Raw genomic sequence first — 22,545 nt, forward strand, 5'->3', positions numbered from 1 at the left:
TGGTGGTCAACCATGGTCCGAAAATATTAAATGGAAACTTCCAGATATAAATAACACCTGAGACTTAAATTGCACACTGTTCTGTGTAGTATGTCGCAATCTGCTGCCATTCCTCTCTGTCCTGCCTGGGATGTCAATTTCCCTTTGTCCTTGGTCTCCATGCCGTTGATGCTATCCTCTTGTTAGTCACTTGGGAGCCATCTAGGTGATCAGATAAAAAAACAGTACAAATAAGGTTCGATATCCTTGGTTTTGACATCCACTGGGGATCTTGGAATGCATCTCCCCTGGCATAGGCGGGTACTGCTGACTTTTGCTAGGGCACCCCAAGCAAACTGCCACATTGTCTTCCCTTGTTCCAGCTTATGTGCTCCATTCTCCAGCCTCCTGGATCCCCCTGCCCAGCGCTGCATGACTGCAGTGGGTGGGTTCTTACTGAAATCGACACACATACATGCCATACGTCTTCAAATATGTATTATGATTCTGGAGGCTGGGAAAATTCTATTCAATGCCTATCCTATCTGCCTGTAAATGTCAGTGAATCAATATATACTTGTTGATTGATTGGTGGAAAGAAGAATACAACTCAGGACTTCATATTCCCAGTCAAGGCTGCCAGCTAGTGTATGAAGATACTTCTGCCTCTAGATAAGCAAAGCTGATTTTGCATTCAGCCTGCATTGAACATATATTGGCACTGGTCTCATGATATATTACAGATCTTCTGCATATAAGTTCAATTTGCAGTATCCCAAACTGTGGGAATAAATGAATCGTAATACCTTGCCTTTGAATTTGCTTTGAAAATTTTTAACTCCTTATCTTATTCAAGCTCCCAGCTCTACTCCAATGTGAAATAAGAAAATATGTTATTGTTCCCACATGAAAGAGAAGTCCTGAGGTTCAGAAAGGTCAAGAGGCTGACATGGCGACTACAGTTAGTAACAATGGATTGTTCTCTTAGAAATTGCTGAGAGTAGATTTAAATGTTCTGACCACACAAAATGCTAAGTATGTAAAGTAATGCATATGTGATTTAGCTCGACTTAGCCATTCCACAATGTATACATACATATTTCAAAATGTCATGTTGTACATGACAAATATATACAATTTTTATTTGTCAATTAAAAACCACAAAGGTCAAGAGGCTTAGCCAAGGACACTAGCTAGCTAGTAGAGTCTTGCATGGCAGCTAGGAGGCTCCTGGAGCTCTGATAGTAAACCAGCCCTGCGATGATGTCGTCAATGAGTGGTCTTCATAGAAGAGAAAAGAAAAGGCCCTTTTATCATCCTTCTTCACCCCTGTAAAAAAAGGGAAACCCAGAGCTTGCAAATGAACAAGCCGGAAACCTTATTTTTCAGCTCTCTATATAGCAACTTCTTAGATTTAAAACCCAAAATTGAAAGCAATCTCCATAGAATTTCTCTGGGGAGAAATGACCTACTTCAGCTTATATTCCTCCCTGTAGTTGCTCTGAGCCTTGGGAATTACCTTGTCCATGTATTTTCATTCAAAATGAATGCTTTAATATATTTCTTTAATCATCTGTTGCATCAGAGAATATTGTTTCATGCATATTAAAGACTTGAGCATGTAATAGAACAGTGTTCTGACTAATAAATGCGCTCAAAGCATGTCACTAGTCTTATTGCTTTTCTTAGCTTCAGGATAGATGTGTTTTATTTGGAAAATAATGATGATGATGATGATAGTGCTTCTACTAAACAAAGGGAATTATTTTATTTTAAAACGGTGCCATGACCCTGTACAGGTCATTATTCTTTTGAAGGAGTCAACCTTTTGCCTTATTTCCAGAGCATTTTATTCCCCATTCAAGCAAATTAATCAATGAGTAATAGAAACTCTCCACATGCCTGGCATGAGACTGCAGAAGTACAAAGATGCAACTTCTATCTAGAAAATGTTCTACTCTGATTTGGCTATAAACGACTTCCAGAGAATAAATAAAAGTACAGATCACTTGCTCTGGGGAAAGAGAGAAGGGAAAGGGGTTTATAGAGAGATAAAGGTTGAGTGAGATTTTTATTAAAAAGAAAGATTGGGATGCTTTGACAAAAGGATTTGAGGCGAGAGGGAAAAATATAAATGAAGGCACATTATTGGTATGAGTTCAATAAACATGCATCTTTCCACTCATCTTCATCACTTAGATAAAAGACACGGTCCCTGTTCTAGAGTTAAAGATCACACATACAATGCCGCAAATGCCGTACTAGAGCTAAACATGGCATGCTAATTGACCTCAAAGGAAGGCTGCATGACACAGCGGAGGAAAAATAAGAGGACAACAAAAAGCATATGCACCTAAGAGGAATCTTAAAACAAGAAGCGATTAGCCAGAGCAAGCAGGAGGGAAGGCCATTCTGTGCAGAGGGAATCATATGGTGAGGGTGAGGAGGAAAGAGAAGAGACACACTTCTCCAGTGCCTCAGTTTGGCTGGAGGGAGGTTTGTGTGCCAGGGAACAGTGAATGATGAGGTTGGAGACACAGGCAGGGGTGAGGCTGGGGAGAAACTGGCAAATCATACTAAGGAATTCTGATTTTACTCTGAAAGCAACATGGGACAAATATCACACTCAAAGAACAGCAAGAAGGAAGAGGGTCTGGTTGGAGCACAAGCTTCCGTGGAGGAAAATAAAAGGGGCGGGGGGTGAGACGAGGTAAGAGAAGGCTTTACTTGTCCTTCACGAGAAGTTTGGATTTGACCTGGGAGGTAATGCGACGTCAGTGTAGGTTTGTGTTCTTGTTCTGATTTGGTGTGTGTGTGTGAGAGAGAGACTCATTTGGTGTGAGTCTCACGTACATGATGATACGCAGTCAAAATAATCACACCAGACTGTGTGAATGGGGGCAATCAAAGTCATACTCTCTGATTTAGCAAACATCACTAAATGATGACAGGCAGAAAATTAAGGTTATGTCCTTAATAAGCTCAGTGAATGACAATCTTTCTCAAATAATGGGTTTTGTCCCAATTTCTGATGTGTTTAAATTCCTTATATAAAATAACTTGTACTAAAGTAAATCTGAACATTGCAACTGGTACTTAGAATTTTTTTTTAAGTCTCTACTTACAGATTAAAAAATCTTAGAAAGTTGCTTTAAACTGGCAGTATAACTGCGAAAAGTCCATGAACATTGTCTTCCTTTCTGGATTTCAATCAATCAAGAATATTTTGGATGGCTTTTAACAATAAGGTAATAGAAAATGGAAATGTACAAGAGAAACCAGGAACGGAATATTTCATTGTGACCCTACAGCATGATTCTGAAAATAAATTCACGCCATCTTGCCATTCAGTTTACCAGCCTGTAAAATGCCCTTAAAGCTTTTCTATGCAAATGCCCTGGGGATGGATAATGCAACTAGTGGCAAATTTCTTTATTACATCAGGATTTATTGGTGAAAATGAAATACACTGTTTTAGAGATTTTATATACTGCAGGAATAAGTACATAAATATTGTCAATATGTGTCCTCTTACAACATAGGAGTGGGGTCTGAATATGATGAAAGATGAGACATTAGAATCTCTTTAACAGGCTTATGAAACAGACAGAAACTTATTTTCAGGGTATCTTAATGATTAAGGTAAAATGAAAAATAATCTAAACTGCCTAAAAAGTGTATATAATGTAAAATTTATAGAACTTTTAAAAAACATAGTACTTAAGTATTTAGAAAAAGCATGGCTGGGCGCGGTAGCTCACACCTGTAATCCCAGCATTTTGGGAGGCTGAGGCAGGTGGGCAGCTTGAGGCCAGGAGTTCGAAACCAATCTGGCCAACATGGTGTAACCCTGTCTCCACTAAAAATACAAAAACCGGCGTGGTGGTGCATGCCTGTAATCTCAACTACTCAGGAGGCTGAGGCACAAGAATCGCTGGAACCCAGAAAGTGGAGGTTGCAGTGAGCTGAGATCACACCACTGCACTCTAGCCTAGGTGACAGAGCAAGACTCGGTCACAGAAAAAAAGAATTTAGAAAAAGCAGTTGAGATGTCACAATATTTTATGAAATCTCCAAAGAAACGGTTGCAAAAAATAATACAAAAGGTGGTGGCATAGGAAAGTGTTAGTAAATGGTATTTCTGAAATAAATACAAGAGGTAAACATAAACATGTTCAATTTGTTCTAGGTTGTTAGAAAAATCTGGCAATAAGTGTTACAGTACAAGGAAGCACATGCAAATACAGATATTACACTCTAATGATGCTTGAAAGTGCTGATGCTGGAGAACAATGATAAACTTTAAAAGATACATATCAGTTCTGGAGATATGTTTGTTAACTGTCTCATTAGAGGCACCTTGCATGTGAGTTTAGAAAACATTTTTACAATCCACTGCACAGTCCTGCTCATTGTATCAGTCTGCTCAGGTTGCCATAATGGAATACTGTGGTGGCTAAAGCCTGGGTGGCTAAACCAAAAGACATTTATTTTTTCACAGTTCTCAAGGATGGAAGTCCAAGATCAAGGTGCCAGGGTTGGTTTCTGGGAGCGCTCTCTTCCTGGGATACCTTCTTTTTGGATCTTCACATGGGCTTTTCTCGGTGTGCACGTGGAGAGGGAGAAGGCTCTCCGATGTCTCTCTTCTTACAAGGACAACAATCCTATCAAATGAAGTCCACATCCTTATGACCCCATTTAACCTTTATCACCTTCTCCCAGACCCCACCTATCTCTAGGTAGTAGCAGTTAGGGCTTCAGCATATAAATTTTGCCGGTGAGGTATGGGGGGAACCATTCAGTTCATTCCCTCATCAATGTCAACTCTGAGAAGAGCTAAACCACAACTTGCGTTATTAGAAGTCTAAGACATTTTCTTCTGCTGCTGTATTTACACCTAAATAGTTTTAGTCACATAAATCCTTACCCAGGTATCACTTGTAAACCCCGGGTGCATTTATAAAACTATCAGCAACACAGAAATAGTCTTTGGAGATAAAGTAGCATTCTAATAAAGCAGCGGATATGAAATCTAAGCTGGGTCTCCCAGACGGAGAAGGGTAATGAGAGAGAGAGAGCTAGACAGATGTGGGAATCAGAAGCAAGGTGAGACCTGAGAAATGCTGTTCAGACTTGTTTCTTCAGGAAGAACAACAGGCTTGGCGTTAAAAAGCTCACTTTTATTATTTTCTCTGTCTTGAGCTTTTAAGTGGGAAAATGTGTTTCACAGAAGGCAGCTCAGCTGAGAATCAGAAATCCCAGGCCAGTCCTGCCAGTAACTCAAGAGTGAGACCTAGACAGTTTGCATAATCTCCAGAGCCCTGAATTTCCTCTTCTATAAAGTGAGGTATAGATCACTATAAGACTGCATTTTAACAGCCTGATTTCTATGACTCTAGGACTTACTTCTGGAGCATGTATACGCTGGGTCCAATGTTTCTAGAACAGTTCTGAATAACACATGGAAATCTTCTCCTCTGCGATGCAGGTAGCTCTGTAACATCAACACTTACGCACAACTTGATTAAACTCTCGAGTACAATCTGGAAACCACTACACTCTGAGAAGTAGTGAAGAAGAAAAACATAGTATAAAATCCAAGTAAATGGCCTTATTTCCATGGTGCCATTATGTAGTTATTTAGTTAGAAGTAGTTTAGTTTTAATTACCCCAATACTGTTTCTGTAATGCTCATGTTAAAAAGGACAGACTAAATTCAAGTTTTATGCGTTCAGGATAGAATGTTTTCTTTACCAGCAGTAGAGTTTTATTTAGCAAATGCTGTTTTTCGCTTATTAGACAATTCAAAATATGTTCACTTACATGGGACATGCCATGTTGTTATCACAGATAGAAAGACCGGAACCCTCCCACAGGGTTGAAGGAATGCTACTCAGGAAAACAGTTTGGAAGCTTCTGATAAAGTGAAACATATGACATGAAAATCCCGCTCCTAGGTATTTAAGAGAAATGAAACATGTTCACATAAAAACCTACTTATAAATGTTTATAGCAACTTTATTTGTAATTACCAATTACAAATATCACTATATGTAATTATCACTATATGGCTATCATTCATACTTTAGAGGAGAGATTCTAAATATGGCATCCATTTATGGCAGGTGTCAATCAAATTGCATGCCTTAGTGAATCTTTCTCAGAGAATCCTTTTCTTTCTCTGAAGATCATTTACCATAGCCCTCATCAGTCAGTATTATCAATGGGTGGTTCCTTAATACGAATAAGATCAATTCTATTCTGAGCTTCTTGGTGAGTTGCACATCTGTGTGACTTCTGGGGTCACGTAGACTTCAAAGTTGGGGTCTCATTTTGGGACATTCTTGATTAAAAGGGAGCAGAGAAAGCTGCTTTGCAGGAAAGGAAATAAGAGAGAAGCAAGAAGCACTCATAGGAACAGAAGGAACACAGGATCGTTCTGGAATCCTGAGGGCTGTCTTTGTCTTTCTTCCGGTCCCCAGGGAGGCTAATCTGCAATTACTGCTCTTAGGCTCTTCTAAGAGATACCGCAATGCCCTGGTAATACATTTGCCTCCTACCTTGCTCGCCCCCGACCAGCCCCACCAAAATTATTTAAAGTTGACTTTGTAGCATTTGTACTCAACAATCCCTTTATCACATTCTTCATCTTGGCAGACCACTCTAGAATGTAACCAAATTTTTATTACATTTTTTTTTCCAGCCAGTGTCCTTTTATTTGTCCCTCCCCAAAGCAATACTACATAGTATGCTCATTATTACGATAATCTGGCCAAGTGTGACCATAGACTGAATTTTAATGAGCTTCTAACCCCAGTTAGTAATATGGCACAATTTCCAACAAATATGTGCCACTGGCTAAAAAGGAGGGGTTAAGGTTTAGAATACATATATCACTACAAATCCATCATCAGAAATCCAACTGGAAATGCCTGATGAGTATAGGTTGTAGTGTCAGTACAAGAAATGAATTATGTCACTTGCCATATCTGCCTTATTTATTAAATAATTGATTTCCACAAATGCTTAACAGTGATTCTCAAACCTCACCAAAGACAGAACTATCCAAGGAAGCTTTTTAAATACAAATTCCTAGGCCTATCCCAGGAACTATGAAATAAGAACCTGTGGGAGATGAGGTCTGGGAATCTATTTATTTGTACACTTATGATTCTCCAGGCCATTTTGAAGATCAATCATGTTGGAAGACCACTGTTCTAGTATATATAATGTCTAGGAGGAAACTTGCAACTGAAATTCAAACTCCAATCAATATAGAAAAATAAATTGTGTTTCTACATACCAGCAGTGAACAATCGGAAATTAAAATTTCAAAAAGTGCAATTTATAATAACCTTCAAAACATGAAATACTTAGGTAAAAATCTGACAACATGTGCAAGATATATATGCTGGAATATTGTTGAATCAATGTATTCAACAATATATTGATGAAAGAAATCAAAGAAGACCTAAATAAATGAATATTTATACAATATTCATGGATTGGCAAATTTAATATTAAGATGTCAATTCTCATTAATCTATAATCATATACAGAGAGGTCTATAATTTCAACTCCATCCCAAGCAAAATCTCAGAAGCAATTTTAAAAAAGAAATTGACAAGCTGATTCTAAATTGTACAAGACAAAGGAACTAGAATAGCCTAAACAATCCTGAAAAAGCAGAACAAAAGGGAAGGTCTCACACTACCTGATTTTAAGACTTATTATAAAGCTACAATTACCAGACAGTGCAGTGATGATAAAATGACAGACACAGAGATGAATAAAACAGAGCAGACAGTTCAGAAGTAGACCCACGCATGAATAGTCAATTGATTTTTACAAAAATGCAGGGACAATTTAGGGAGAAAGGAATGTTTTTGAAACAAATGATGCTGGAACAATTGAATATCCATATGCAAAATAATGAACTTTGACCTATACTTCATATTATATGGCAACATTAGCTCAACACGTGTAATAGACCTAAATGTAAAAGTTAAATAATTTCTAAATTATTCGATGATTAGAATTATCTTCTAAAAAACAATTCTAGAAGAAAACAGATGAAAAACTTCACGGTCTTGGGTAAAAATATTTCTTGGAGATGATAAAAATCATGATCTACAAAAGAAAAACATGATAAACTAGACTACATCAAAATTAAAATTAAAAGCTTCTGCTTTTTGAAGAACATGCTTATGAAAAATGAAAAGCCATGCACTGGGAGAAAATATTTGTAAAAAATTTGTAAAAATATTTGCAAAATATGTATCTGATAAAAAAAACTTGCACGCAGAATACATCAAGAATGCCTAAAAATCAATAATGAGGAAACAACAAATAGGTAAGGATTTGAACAAAGACTTTACCAAAAAAAGATATACAGATGGACAATAAACACATGAAAAATACTCAACATCATATTTATTAGGGAAATTCATATGAAAACATCAATGAGATGATACCATTGCATACCTATCAGAATGGCTAAGATATAAAAACTTTATAATATCAAGTGTTGGTAAGGATGCTGAGCAACCGGAACTCTCCCACAGGGTTGAAGGGAATGCCACTCAGGAAAACAGTTTGGAAGCTTCTGATAAAGTGAAACATATGACATGAAACTCCCACTCCTAGGTATTTAAGGGAAATGAAACAAGTTCACATAAAAACCTACTTATAAATGTTTATAGCAACTTTATTTGTAATTACCAAAATTGGAAACACCCCAAATGTTCATCAACAGGCAAAATGATAAACTGCGATACATTTGTACAATGAAATACTACTCAGCAATGAAAAGGGACGTGACACTGATACATGATGTGATATGGATGAATTTCAAATGCCTTATGCTAAATGAAAGAAGCCAGGCTCAAAGGCCAGACACACTCTTTCATTCTATTTTATATGACATTCTGGAAAAGGCAAAACTACAGAGGCAGAAACCATATCATTGGTTTCCAGGAGCTGATTGGATAGAAAGGTTGATTACAAAGGCACAAAGATCTTACAGTACTCAGTCCTTTGTAGTGAAGAAGCTGTACGTTATACTGCTGTGTGTGTTTGTCAAAATCCATAGAATTTTATGTGAAAAAGAGTGATTTTACTAAATTATGCCTATATCTCAATAAACCTGTCTAAAAAGAAAAACACAATAAAAAGCAAAGTTCCAGTTTGGTGTGTCAAGGGATATGTACTTTGCTTTCAGGTTGATCCTTTCTAAGAATCAAATTATCTTTTTCCCTCTTCCAAATGACTAAGGTAACAAATGGTCTGCCAGTGTCCCCTAACATGGAAATTCTGAGAGGACAATGTGCTACGTGCCGCTCTATTTGCTGTTGTGATGGGCTTTAGTAGTAGACTAAATAGTCTACTATTATCTACTAAATAGTAGATAAATAATCTACTATTATTTATTATACAGGTTTAGGATATAATGTGGAGGTCACCTTCCAGCTGTAGTGAGATATTAACAGACTGGGATTGATGGGGGAGAGGAAGACCATTGTTGTGTTTTTACTATATATCAGAAAACCTGTTTATGTTTTGTTTGTATATGTTTCTGTAAACATTCTGTCAACATGTTGAAGTAAACATTCAACAATCCTATAGATAATGATTTTGGGGAAATTTCAATTAAAAAAATCTAGGATCTAACTAAAATGCTAAGTTGCACACCAATTATTATACTTACAATGGGCATAGTTAAGGGTTTCTCAGCCATTTGACCTCTGCATACATTTGCAATAGAATCTTCACCAAGAGGGGAAGAACTTCTATGATCTCAGGGCCACCTGTGTGCTGCCTCTGCCTCATGCTAAAAGAAAATACTAGCTAATCTCCAGAATGCCTTCAAACTTTCTAATATTTGGAAGTATGCAATGAATACAAAAGAGTTGAGGAATACGAATTGAATTATTAAAATGTTACATCCAACATATTTAATTTCCAGAATTTGCCATCTCCTAATAGGACCTCAGAGAGGTTAAATGATTTGTCCACAACTGGTAAGTGACAGGAATATTTTAAACTCAGGTCCTCTGACTCTAAGGCAAGTGCAGATTATATTGCTTTACTTTTTCTCTCAAAAGTTCACAAATGTATAAGCCATGATGGTGTGGTAAATCACGCCAGGAGATGCCAGCAGTATTTCTTCTCTAGACTCTAGTGCTGAGAAGTTGAATACAACAATCTGTAAATTAATTCTTACTTGGCACTCCATTATCATTAGATTGATTTAACTCAGCCACATTTTTAATATTTCAAAGATAGAAGATATATGGCACCTGATTTCATCTTATGATTTTTTAAAATACGCTAGAAATGAAGAAGGAAAATACTTAGTAACATTCTTCACCAGAACATAAAACTCCTTTCTCTTGCCTTCCATGGCAGCAGCCTCCTAGCTCTGTCTTTCCAGTTCTCTTTAAGCCCCTTGGAGGATCATCTCCCTCTGCTTGCCCATTGGAGGCTGTGTTTCCCAGAGTTCGGCCCTTAGGTCTCCTTTCTTCCCAGTGTATGTGACGCCTCCTCAGTGAGGAGACCAAAGGTCACCTGGTGACCATCAAGCAGGCCACCCGAAGACAAAACTCCTTATCTGAGGAATTTGGAAGTAATTATGAAGCGGTTTCCTTGTCTGGGGTACATACCAGAGATTCGTTGTCTTATGGCCATGGAGAACTAGGATGTGGGCACACAAAGCGGGCGATTAAGAGCAGAAGTTTAATAGGCGAAAGAAAGAGGAGAGCTCTCTCTGCAGCGAGTCCCAGAGAAAACGGGTTGTGGCTTCCGCAGTGGAATGCAGGTTTCATGGAGGAGCTTGAGGGGACGGTGTCTGATTTACATAAGGCACGAAAGATTGGTCGGACCAGGTGTCTCAAATGCACAGCACAGGAAGCAGCTGGCTGCCCCGCCCTAATCTTTTATTATGCAGATTGGCTCGCTACCCGCCTGGCGCCATGTTGCCCGGTTCTTCGCTGTACGAGTGGTGAGGAAGACACGGAAGACGGAACCTCCATGTTGAACTTGCCTGGCCCTCAGGTAGCCCTTTTCAATTGGCTCAGCTGCCGGCATTCACTAGTGCAAGTTTCCAGCTTGCTTATTTCTGTCTGCAGCTCCATTTTTCAGGCTGCTCTTTGTTAAAAAAGAAATAATTTCGGGGCTGCTTTTTGTTAAAAGGGAAATTCCGCCAAGGACTCTGTTGTCCTTACCATCTGCCTAAATAATTTCTGTCTCCTGTATCAATTAGACTTGCCTATTATCTAAAGCTGGCATCTGGTACGAAGCTTCTTTCGTACCAGATAGAAGTTACTCACAAATTCTGGTTACTTATAAATTTATTTTATTAATTTACTTATACATTTATAAGTAACTAGAATTTCTATACATCTCCAAAATGCATGCATGCCGAAACGAAACCCATTGTGCAAACCTGGCTGACATTAAGCACAAAAATGTCTACAAATGTAATTATCATGACTTATGTTGCTAACATGGTCCAAATTACCTTCAGCTCCTACTTTAAGGTCCATAAATACCCCTGAGGAAGAATCCACTGTGTTGCACTCAGTCCTGTCTTGCTGAGGTGCCCCGCTGCAGCTGCACTCTGCCACAGCGTTCTTTCTACCTAATAAACCTTTCCTTTTTCAGTCCTATATGGTCAGTGGTAAATTCTTCTTACCAACCCACCAGTCGACCACCTTCTGATGTTGGGGCTCTGACACCTTGCCTGGCTCTGGATGATTGCTTTCACTCAATTCCATGACCATCTATCTGTAGACCGATGACTGCATCTCTGGTACAGACCATTCTGACCTGCAGAGCCATAGATTCCATTTCTTCTTAGTGGAGAGTTCTGTCTGAATGACCACAGAGAACCCAATCTCAACATGCCCCAGTTGAATTTCGCTGCCTTCCCTATACTCTGCCCTCTGCCCTTCCCATCTGCCCACCCTCCCCTAAATTTCCAGTGTCATAAATTTAATGACATCGTAAATGAGCTGGGAGTCATGCTCAAGGGCTTTTCCTCTTCACATCCGAGTATCCATCTAGGCTTACTGTTCTGCCAGCATTCTGTCTCTCAAAAGTCTTCTCCTCTGGATATCCCTTCAGTACAACCCTCATCAAGTCTAATCTGCCTTATTCTAGTTAATCTCCTCACTAGTCCCCCTCAGCTTTGTCCCTGTCTCATTCCTGACGGATACCTCTGAAACATGTTACTTCCAGCCAAAGGCCTTACAATAGCTGCGTACTCCCAAAGAACCAAATGCAAACTCCAAGGCCCCCCTGCTTCCATCTGCAGCCGAACCCTAATTGAAATCTGAGTTTCAGCTGCACAAACTACCTGCAGCTATCTAAACACCCTTTGCTGTTAATCATCTACAATTATATGCCTAAGCTGCTCACTCCGCCCAACCTCTTAGTGCTGGCTTGTTAGATCTTTGCCTTTAATGTCCTTGTCATTATGGATTGGTATATCTTTTAATATTTAAAATGATTTTCTTTTATTTTCACCTTTTACTCTCTGAATTTTTCACAATGACTGAGCAAATCATTTTTAAGGAGAACATCTAACATTTATTAAAATACGTAGGTGAACAGGGAACGGCTTTCTCCTTTTTCTACTTTATTTTTGTGATATAATCCAGATGAATATAGGAATTGTAAAACTTCAAAAAAGTTATTGTTTTAGGTCTAGTCGTATGTGCAAGGTTTTCAATTTTATGAATAACTCATACCATTCTGGGGCAAGTTTTGGGGCTGAGGGTTTACACCCATATCTCCATTAAGAGAACCGGGTATTCCTTTCCTGCTGTGTAGGTGTTTTCATCCCCTTCTTTTTAATAAATTAATTAAGAGAGTTTTTATTAGTAGAGTTTAAGATTTACAGAAAAATTGAGTACAGTTCCATATATGCATCCCATTCCCACTGCATATATAGTTTCTCTATTATTAACATCTGTCACTAGTGTGGTACATTTGTTACAACTAAGGTACCAATATCAATATATTATTAACTCTGGTCCATAGTTTACTTTCAGGTTCACTCTTAGTTGTACTTCTACAGGTTTTGACACATGTATAATGTCATGTATCTGCTAGTGTAGTATCACACAGAATAGTCTCACCTGTGCTTTGCCTAGCCATCCTCCCCTTCCCTTCCCCACCCCACCCAGCCCATGGCCACTCTCATCTTTTTACTATCTGTATAGCTTTTATTTTTTATTTTTGGAGACACAGCCTCATTCTATCACCCAGGCTGGAGTGCAGTGGCACAATCTCAGCCCACTGCAACCTCTGCTTCCTGGGTTCAAGCAATCCTCCTGCCTCAGCCTCCCAAATAGCTGGGATTACAGGTGTGCACCACCATGCCCAGCTAATTTTTTTTTTTTTTTGGACTTTTAGTGGAGATGGGGTTTCACCATGTTGGCCAGGCTGGACTTGAACTCCTGACCTCAAGTGATCTGGCCACCTCAGCCTCCCAAAGTGCTGGGATTATATAGTTTTTCAACACAGACAGTCTGTATAGTTCTTCAACACCGACAGTAATCATTGTATTTTCAGCCAAAATTTCCATCACCTTTTTAGGCAGACTTCTTTCTATTTGTTTTAAAATGAAGAAAGAATGTCTTCATGAAACATAAGTTATTCTGCATAGTCAGAAAGTGTTCACAGATTGAATTTTTAAAGTTGGTAATCCTTTTTTTCCTCAAGATCTAGTTTGCATTTTCTACTCCCATTAACCTACGGTGAATACATCATTGGTCAACCAAAGTTACAGGATGAAGAAAGACTCCCAGGAAACACATGTGGTTCCAAACTTAGACCTAGAAATGCCCATGAGGGAAATTGATTTCTCTTGTCTATTACCAAATTGCTACTGTTGACATCAGAGTAAGAAGTTATCATTTTCCTACTATGAGAAAATAAATTAATCTGATACACAATGTAGGCAATTGAAATGATCAGCATGATCATCTTTTCTATTTTGCCATCAGAAAAAAACCCAGTGGCTTAAATTACAGACCCCAGCATGGCTTTTTCAGATGGATAACAACTCATTTCTAGAACCCCTTCCCATTTAAATTTGATAGCACTGACACCAAAGAATGGGGGGAATGCTTATCACTACTTATTTTGGACTAAATAATTATAATACCCACTTAACAAAGCTGCTAAAAGCTTGGTGCATGATTGTGGTGTTACCTGTGCGCCAACTCACAGCCAAGAAGCAGTGGCACATTATAATCATTTGACAGGAAAGAATTTCAAAGGGACATAGAAAAATTGAAAGTCCACATGGGATATGATCAAAGTTAAAAGAGAATTTCCTTTTCAACAAATGAAAGCAAGATATTTAGGTCAAACCTCACGTTGATAGGAAACAAAAAAGGCAACTGCCCATATTAGAAACAGAGTGGACTGCAGGACCCATAGGAGTCCCTGTGGTCAGGTTAATGGCTTAACAAAAAGTAATACATTGAGAGTGCTTTATGGTTTTCTAAGTGCCTTTCCTCATATCTATCTTGATACAAATTGTCCTTATCAGATGTTATTAATATAGCAGTGTTTTAATATGCTGAAAGTCTGCTACAGAGAGCAACAGATTAGAGTGGTCAGAAATGATCCTGTAGTGAAAACATAATGGGTTTCCTCTTCATCTTTGCTTTAGTGAAATGCTTGAAAGCCTCAGTCTCTGAACTGAGTATGATTTGTTATTTCAAAACTATTTTAGTCTCAGCAGAGATGGAGTTTGCACATGCATTTTCTATAACTAAGGCCGACTCCCATTAGGGTGGAAAATAAAGCCTATAATTCATAATAAGAGATTGCTGCCTTTGAAATCACTTCCTACCATAATACTGGCCACTTCATTACAGTGGTAATTAGAAAGAAAAAACCAGAAATGGCCATTTGAAGGGGAAATTAGTGCTTAATTTCCAAGACTGTTTTATTTTAATGGCTGCAACCCTGGCAAGATTTTATACTTCAATTGCAGACCCAAGAATGATAAGGCTAGTGTTTCAGATCTGTCTTCTAAACGGAAAACACTAAACGCAGCATGTGATGAAAAAGCATCTAATGACTGAATACATCCCTTAAAGTCAAATATACTGTCTTTAAAGGAGGGTTTAAAAAATAAGTATGTATGTGAAGGTAGGCATGTGTGGGTGTAAGTTATATCCATTTAATCAGCTGCTACTGTCATTAAGCAAGCACACAACTTGAGCTTGTTAAAATTAATCCATTTAAGAGTAAGTACTGTTAAAAGAAAATCTCATATTTTATTAAAAATGTCAGATGCAGCCCAAAAGGAAGGAATGAATCTTTTCCTGGAAGAGGAAAGCAAGATTTAAGACGAAGAAATAAGCATAGGTTGATCTAAGAGTCTCCATTTTTAGAGAGCTGCTGAGTTATTCTAAAGAATGTTTCTTTTCTTCCCCCAGCCCACTTCCTCTTTTAGAAAACTCTTTTATTGTGGAACGTAACACAGAAAACTCCACCCAATAAAAACACACAATTCAATTATATTTCTCAAAGGGCACACCAGTGTAAACACGACACAGGCCAGTAAAACATTGCCACACCACACAAGCCTCCTCAGGCCAGTCCTCCCCAGCCCTAATCTCTCCTTTCCCCCAAAATACAATTGTCTTTTACATTATCATTTCTTTGCTTTTCTTGATAATTTTACCATCAAAACATGGATCCCTAACCATTGTAGTTTTGCTTTGCCTTTTTTTTTTTTTTTTTTGGAACTTTACGTAAACAGAATCTTATAGTTTTTACTCTTTTTATTTATGCTTTTTCATGTGACATTATGTATGCCAAATTATTGTTGCTATGAGTAGTGGTAAGTCTTTCCTATTCACTCAATTATAGGCATAGAGCACAATATTTTTTTAACCCATTGGACTGTAGGTGACTACTGTATTTGGGTGACTCAGTTTCTACTTTTCTGAATGATGCTGCTACGAATATTTTTTTATGTGTCTTTTGATAGACACGTGCCTACATTTCTGTTGTATGTGCTTGTGAGTGGAATTTCTGGGTCACTGGATGTACATTCAAATTTTTCAGATAATACTGAATAGTTTTCTGAACTGGTTATAGCAGTTTGCACTTCTAATAGCAGCATATGAGAATTGTCAATATTTAGCCTTTCTAGTAAGGTTGTAGCAGATTTTTACTCAGGGTTAAATCTGTGTTATCACTGAAGCATAATGAGGCTTTTCAAATGTTTATGGTTATTTGGCTATCCTCTTTTGTAAAATGCTTCAAGTCATTTCCCAACTTTTGTATTATGCTGTCCTTATTGATTTGTAGCGGCTCTTTATGTATTCTAGATACAAGCTCATTTTGATGACATGTATGGGAAATTTCTTCTCCTACTTGTGGCTTGCTTTTTTACTTTCTTATTGATGTCTTTTGGTGAATATAATTTTTAAATTTGTAAACATTTTATTGTGAATTAATTTTAGATTTACCGAAGAGTAGAAAAGAGTACAGAGAGCTCCAATATATCCTCCATCCAGCTTCCTCTAATGTTAACCCATTCCATCACCATTTACCAAACATAACTAACACTTATCAAACTCAGATATTAATATAGGTACAATACTATTACATAAACAACACAATGTATTCAGATTATACCTGTTTTCCGCTGTTATCCTTTTTCTGTTCCAGGATCCAATCCAGAATACCATGCTGCGTTCAGCGGTCAGTCTCCTTAGTCTCCCTCAATCTGTGGCAATTGTCTCAGTTCATATTTTTCATGACTTTAACACTTTAGTAGTATTGGTCAGGTATTTTGAGAATAAACCTCAATTTGGACTTCTCCAATGTTTTCTCATGATTAGATGAATTCACTAATTTTTAATGTAATATAGTTTGTCAATCTTCTCCTTTATATTAATGCTTTTTGTCTCCTTTTAAAATAACTTCCCGTCCCCACAGAGCCTGCTTTGCCTTGCATATCTTGTCAAAGCCACTGTTTCACCTTTCATATGTAGTTTATAAGTTTAGGCCAAGTTCCATAGTTTCCGTATCTAAGCCATCAAACATCAATTACTGGGAAAAAAAAAGTTCCCTCGCTTATCTGTAGTCCCATCTTTGAGGCAAATCAAATGTCCCAGTGTGTGTGGATTTGTTTCTGAGCTCTCCATGCTGTTCCAATAGTCTATTTGTCTCTTCTTGTGCCATAGTGCACTGCACTAAATACTGGAGCCCGTAACAAGTCTTGATATCTTGTGGTACCTATTTTGTTCAAGAGATCATGAGCCATTTCGGCACTTCTCATTGCTTTATAAATTCTAGAATCAGCTTATTTTCTCATATACACCTACATAGACAGGCATGCAGGACTTGAACTGAAACCATAAATCATTTGGGAATGACAATTTACTATATTGCAACTGCCAGTAGATGAACATGAATATACCTTCATTTACGTAGGGATTCTATAATTTTGTTCAATAACTATAGTTTACGGGTAGAGATTGTGCACATCTTATATTTATTTCAAAGAATTTCATGATATTTAATACTACTGTGAATAGAATCACTTTTTTTTTTTTTTTGAGACAAAGTCGCTATGTCACTCAGGCTGGAGTGCAATGGTGTGACCTTGGCTCACGGCAACCTCTGCCTCCTGGGTTCAAGGCATTCTCTTGCCTCAACCTCCCGAGTAGCTGGGACTACAGGCGCCCACCATCATGCCTGGCTAATTTTTGTATTTTTAGTAGAGACAGGGTTTCACCATATTGCCCAGGCTGGTCTTGAACTCCTGACCTCAGGTGATCCAACTGCCTTGGACTCCCAAAGTGCTGGAATTACAGGTGTGAGCCACTGCGCCCAGCCTGGAATCACTTTTAAAATTCAGTTTTTCTAGTTGTTTGCTGCTGTATATAGAAATACAGTTTTTGCATATTGATCTTATATTGAGAGACTCTGCTAAATCCTTTTTAATTTTAATAGTGTATTTGTAGATTGCTTCAGATTTTGTGTGTACGTAATTGTGTCAGTTGTGAATATACTTTTTTTTTTTCTTACAGTTATTTTTTCTTCCTTATTTTTTGGCTTTTTCTGTACAGGATAGGAACTCTAGTACAGCGTTGAATAAATGTACTAATAACAGGAATACCCACTTATTTCTGAAATCAAAGCAAATACTTTCTAGAATTTATCATTAAGTATCATGCTTACAGTAGCTTTTTTTGTAGGTACTTACATATATGGAACTATTCAAATTTTGTGTCTTCCTATGTCAGTTTTGGTAGACTGTATTTTTGTAGAAATTAGTTGTTATTGTCTAAATTTTCAAATTTATTGGCATAAAATGCTTTAAGATATTCTTTTCTTCTTCCTAAATGTTCATAGAACATGCAGTAATATCCTTTTTTCATTTCAGATATACTGCACATTTTTATCTTTTTAATTTCATAATCAGACAACACAGAAGTTTATTAATTTTAATTTTTAAAAAAATAACTTTTTTTTCTTTCTTTCTTTCTTTTTTTGTGACAGAGTCTCGTTCTGTCACACCAAGCTGGAGTACAGTGGCACAATCACAGCTTATTGTAGTCTTGATCTCCTGGGCTCAAATGATGCTCCTGCCTCAGCATTCCATGGAGCTGGGACTACAGGCATACACCATTGTGCCTTGCTGATTAAAAAAAAAAAAATTCTTATTTTTTGTAGAGATGGGGTCTCATTATGCTGCCCATGCTGGTCTCAAACTCCTGGCCTCAAGCAATCCTAACACCTTGGCCTCTCAAACTGATGAGGTCACAGGGGTGAGCCACTGGGCCTGGCCTTAATTTTTTTAATTGCATATTTTTATTTACTATTTAATTTCTGCTCTTATTACATACTTCTCTCTGCTTTCTTTGCTCTTCATTTGCTGAATATTTTCCTCACTTTTTAAAATAGATGCTCAAAACATAATAAATGTTTATTAAAAATAGGCTGTTCTTTTATGTGCATTATTTTGTTTGATCTTCAAAATCACCTTGTAAAGGTGTGCTAATTCCATTTTTCTGGATGAAGAAAATGAGAAGGTAACTAATTTGCTCCAGGTTAATTATGAAGCTGGAATTCAAATTAGGTCTGTTTATATAGAAAGTCTATATTCTTTTTAAATATCTTGAATTCACATATGATTAGCATAAAATACATTTTTATCTTTTTCAAAAATTCTATTTTGTAATTAAAGAAAAATGGTAAATATTTAGAATATGGTAAATATTTGTTTGCATTATAAAGAATCTAGGGTCAGTAAAGAAATCTAATTGTTATAAATCAGTCTTTTTGCGGATCATGTTTAAACATTTTTTCATGTATCTCGAAAATGGCACTGACAATTTCCTCCCTTTTGACCTGTTTCTCCTTCTTTTGGCTCCTTGAGATCACGCTTTCCTCCTCCTCTGACCTCTCGTTTTCAGCCCCTGTGCAGGTCCCTCTTGCTCTGTTCACCACTAAACATCAGTGTTCCTCAGTCTTTGTAAAGACTCTCTTCACTTAAAAAAAACAAAATTGGCACTTTACCCATGCTCATTATTTTAACTCCCAAATCCAGATTCCCAAGCCTCTGAAACTACATATTATCATTGCTTTCTGAAATTGTTCATCTGGAGTTTCCAAAGTAAGACTTTAAACTCAATCATGTCCAAACTATGCTTCAACTCGCTCTCCCCACTGACAAACTCTTTCTCCTGAATTGCGTATCTCAGCAAGTAACATTCATCCAGTTTTCCAAGTCAGAACTGCAAAAGTCATACTAACATTCTTCCTCTCCCTCATCCCCTCCCTATCAATTACCCTTTAGATATCCCTATTATTGGTTCCCTCCTCACCAGATCCAATGCCTGAGTGTGTATTTAGATACTCACGATGTCTTACCTGGACTTGCTTAAATGCTACCTCTTAGAAAAAGTCTTTCAGAATAGTCCTATTATGCTTCATATACATTCACATTATAGAAATTAAAACACCATAACTTAGGCCTGCTTCTCACTAAACTTTGAGATAATTAAGTGAAGGAGCTGTGAAACAGATATATAGTCTATCTCATATACATAGATATGTATTTACATATCTCCGAAGAGACTTGCAAATTACTTGATACATATGTGGTGAATGGTTGTCATAGGAAAAATAAATGGAAAGGAAAGCTTATGATTTTCTCAGTGGTTGCTACAATTGTGGATAATTCATACTTTTCAAAATTAAGTGGAGAGGTCAAGTGGCTCCATGGAGTGTTACTATTAATCCTTCTGAAAGAGTTAGTTTAGATGGAACTATTGAGTGGCCTTGTGTCAATGTCACATAGAAATAGAGCTGGACCCTTTAAGATAGCACTCTGCCATCCAGGAAAAGTCTGTTTATAAGGTCATAATAAAGCCTTCTGCTACTATAGCCACATCACTTGAACAGTCATGTCTATTCATAAGCAAAGTTGTATGCTTAGAAAGGCTTAGGATCATGGAATTTGAGTTTTGAACATTATAATTTCAAATTACATACCACTTACTAACAAAACTATCATAAAGAACAAAACTCAATTCTACGAAGAAGATATTTTTAATCACCCCATTTTCAGTGTGGTGAGTGAAGCACAGTAAAATCAAGCAATTTATGCCAACTCTTATCACATTACTGACAATAATTCAGAAGTATTACTTCCTAATTCTAGAGTCTCCTCTTTCTTATTGTGGTGACATTTCCAGCTAACACAGGAGAGTCACATACAATCCTTAAGTACAACTTCTGATCTGGCACTTACATCCCATATTTTAAAAATTTCCAGTGTTAATTATTTTTAATCCCTGCTCCAACTTTAAGTTTATAGGTGTTCCTCGACTTATGACAGGTTACATCCTTGTAAACCCATCCTAAGTTGAAAATATCCTAATTTGAAAATGCACTTACTACACTTGACCTATGGAACATCATAGCTTAGCCCAGCCTGACATAAATGTGCTTAGATACTTGCATTAGTCTACAGTTGGGCAAAGTCACATAGCACAAAGTCTATTTTATAATAGGGTGTTGAATATTCTGTGTAATTTATTGAATACTGTAATGAAAGTGAAAGTAGAATGGTTGTATGGGTACTCAAAGTGCGGTTTCTACAGAATGTGTGTCGCTTTCACATTCTTGATCATAAAGCCAAGAAATCAAAAGTCGAACCTTAGTGAATTGGGGACCATCTGTAGTCCCAACTGGATCTCTTGCTAAGAGAGACAAAATGACCTAGGAGTTCACAGCTAAGCAAGCCAGATTCCCTTTGCTGCTTCTCTGACTTCGCAGCCTACACTCTCTTTTTTTTTCCCCCAGGATTAAGCTTCTGTCTTGCCTTGTACTTCCAGTGATGTCCTCTCTGTCTGGACTACATTTGCCTTGGCTCCTTTACAAAGTATCTCACTTCAATTCATTGTAAAATCCTGACTGGTCCTTGGATTTTATCCCTTACCCCCAGTTGCCCCATTTCAACACCTCTCTTTATGGTTGAGTCCCATTACCTGCTGGTAAATGACTTGAAGTGTCTACCTATATGGGCCATCTCACTCATGCACAGGTGGATTTGGCTGACTGGGGACGTCAGGCAGGAAATCCCTTCTTCTTTCACCTCTGTGCATTCTCTTAAAACCTGGCTGAAGATGCTAATCTTCTTAGGTGGGTTAGTAAGTATGACAGCAGGACTGTCCACAAAAGTCTTCCTTGGAAAAAGTCTTGCTCCCTTTACGTGGTCCTGAGAAGGAAGGCAGTGTCAGGATTTTGAGAGGACACAAACAGCTGGAGAGGATGCCAGTCCTAACCTGGTGCTGTTGTGGCTGGAAAGAGCAGGAGTTGAAGAATGGTGGGTTATCAGCTAGGCATCAGAGTCAAAGAAACCGATTTAGGTGCGTTTGGCCATTTACTATGTGTTAACCTTGGGTACATCACTTGTCTTCTTGAGGTCTGTTTCCATGTCTTCAAAATACAAACTACTTCTTCCCTGCCTGTTCCACATGATTTTTACAAATGATATACATTAGACAACAGGAAAATTAGGAAATCTCACGAAGTATACTCATTGGTATCATCTCAAATAATCAAAGCTTTATGATGAAGTTTTCTAATCACAAACAATTATGCCTATGTATTAAAAACAATCTTACCTGATTAGCCATAATATGGGACATACATTTCTGGTTATTAGGACTGAATTCTGTTTTATATTTCTATTACTTAGTCTTCTTCTAGAAGATTTGAAATCTATATTTCAGTTAGTAAAATATTTTAAAATTACATTTAAATTAGTAATTAGATTTGTAATAAAACATTACAAATCTTACTGCCGAAATTTGAATTTTACCAATTAAAACTGGTAAATGAACCAATATTTCTGAAACAGATTGAATCAAGATAGCAGCCAGCAAGTTTTCATTTGTATCGGAAAGGCAAATCTGAGAATCATTAGCAGTATAAATCACTAAGACAAAGAGTTGGGGGAAATTCTCTTTTAATTAGTTTTGGTTCCTGTCAAGATGGTGAGCTTGGATAGGCTGC

At 37.5% G+C, this 22,545-nt stretch overlaps 2 protein-coding genes across 2 annotated transcripts in view; both read right to left on the reverse strand.

Annotated features, from left to right (window-relative positions):
- Positions 1-11,588, reverse strand: part of EEF1E1 (eukaryotic translation elongation factor 1 epsilon 1) — a 315,058-nt gene extending 303,470 nt beyond the window's left edge. Inside the window, exon 1 of the mRNA XM_050787467.1 lies at positions 11,579-11,588. The gene's annotated coding sequence lies outside the window, so the exon portion shown is untranslated. The remainder of the gene's footprint in view (positions 1-11,578) is intronic.
- The window catches only part of BLOC1S5 (biogenesis of lysosomal organelles complex 1 subunit 5), a 995,078-nt gene that overhangs the window by 371,954 nt on the left and 600,579 nt on the right, over positions 1-22,545 (reverse strand). The gene's annotated exons all lie outside the window — the stretch shown is intronic.

The sequence above is a fragment of the Macaca thibetana genome, chromosome 4 (assembly GCF_024542745.1).
Source record: "Macaca thibetana thibetana isolate TM-01 chromosome 4, ASM2454274v1, whole genome shotgun sequence".
Classification (NCBI taxonomy): Eukaryota; Metazoa; Chordata; class Mammalia; order Primates; family Cercopithecidae; genus Macaca; species Macaca thibetana.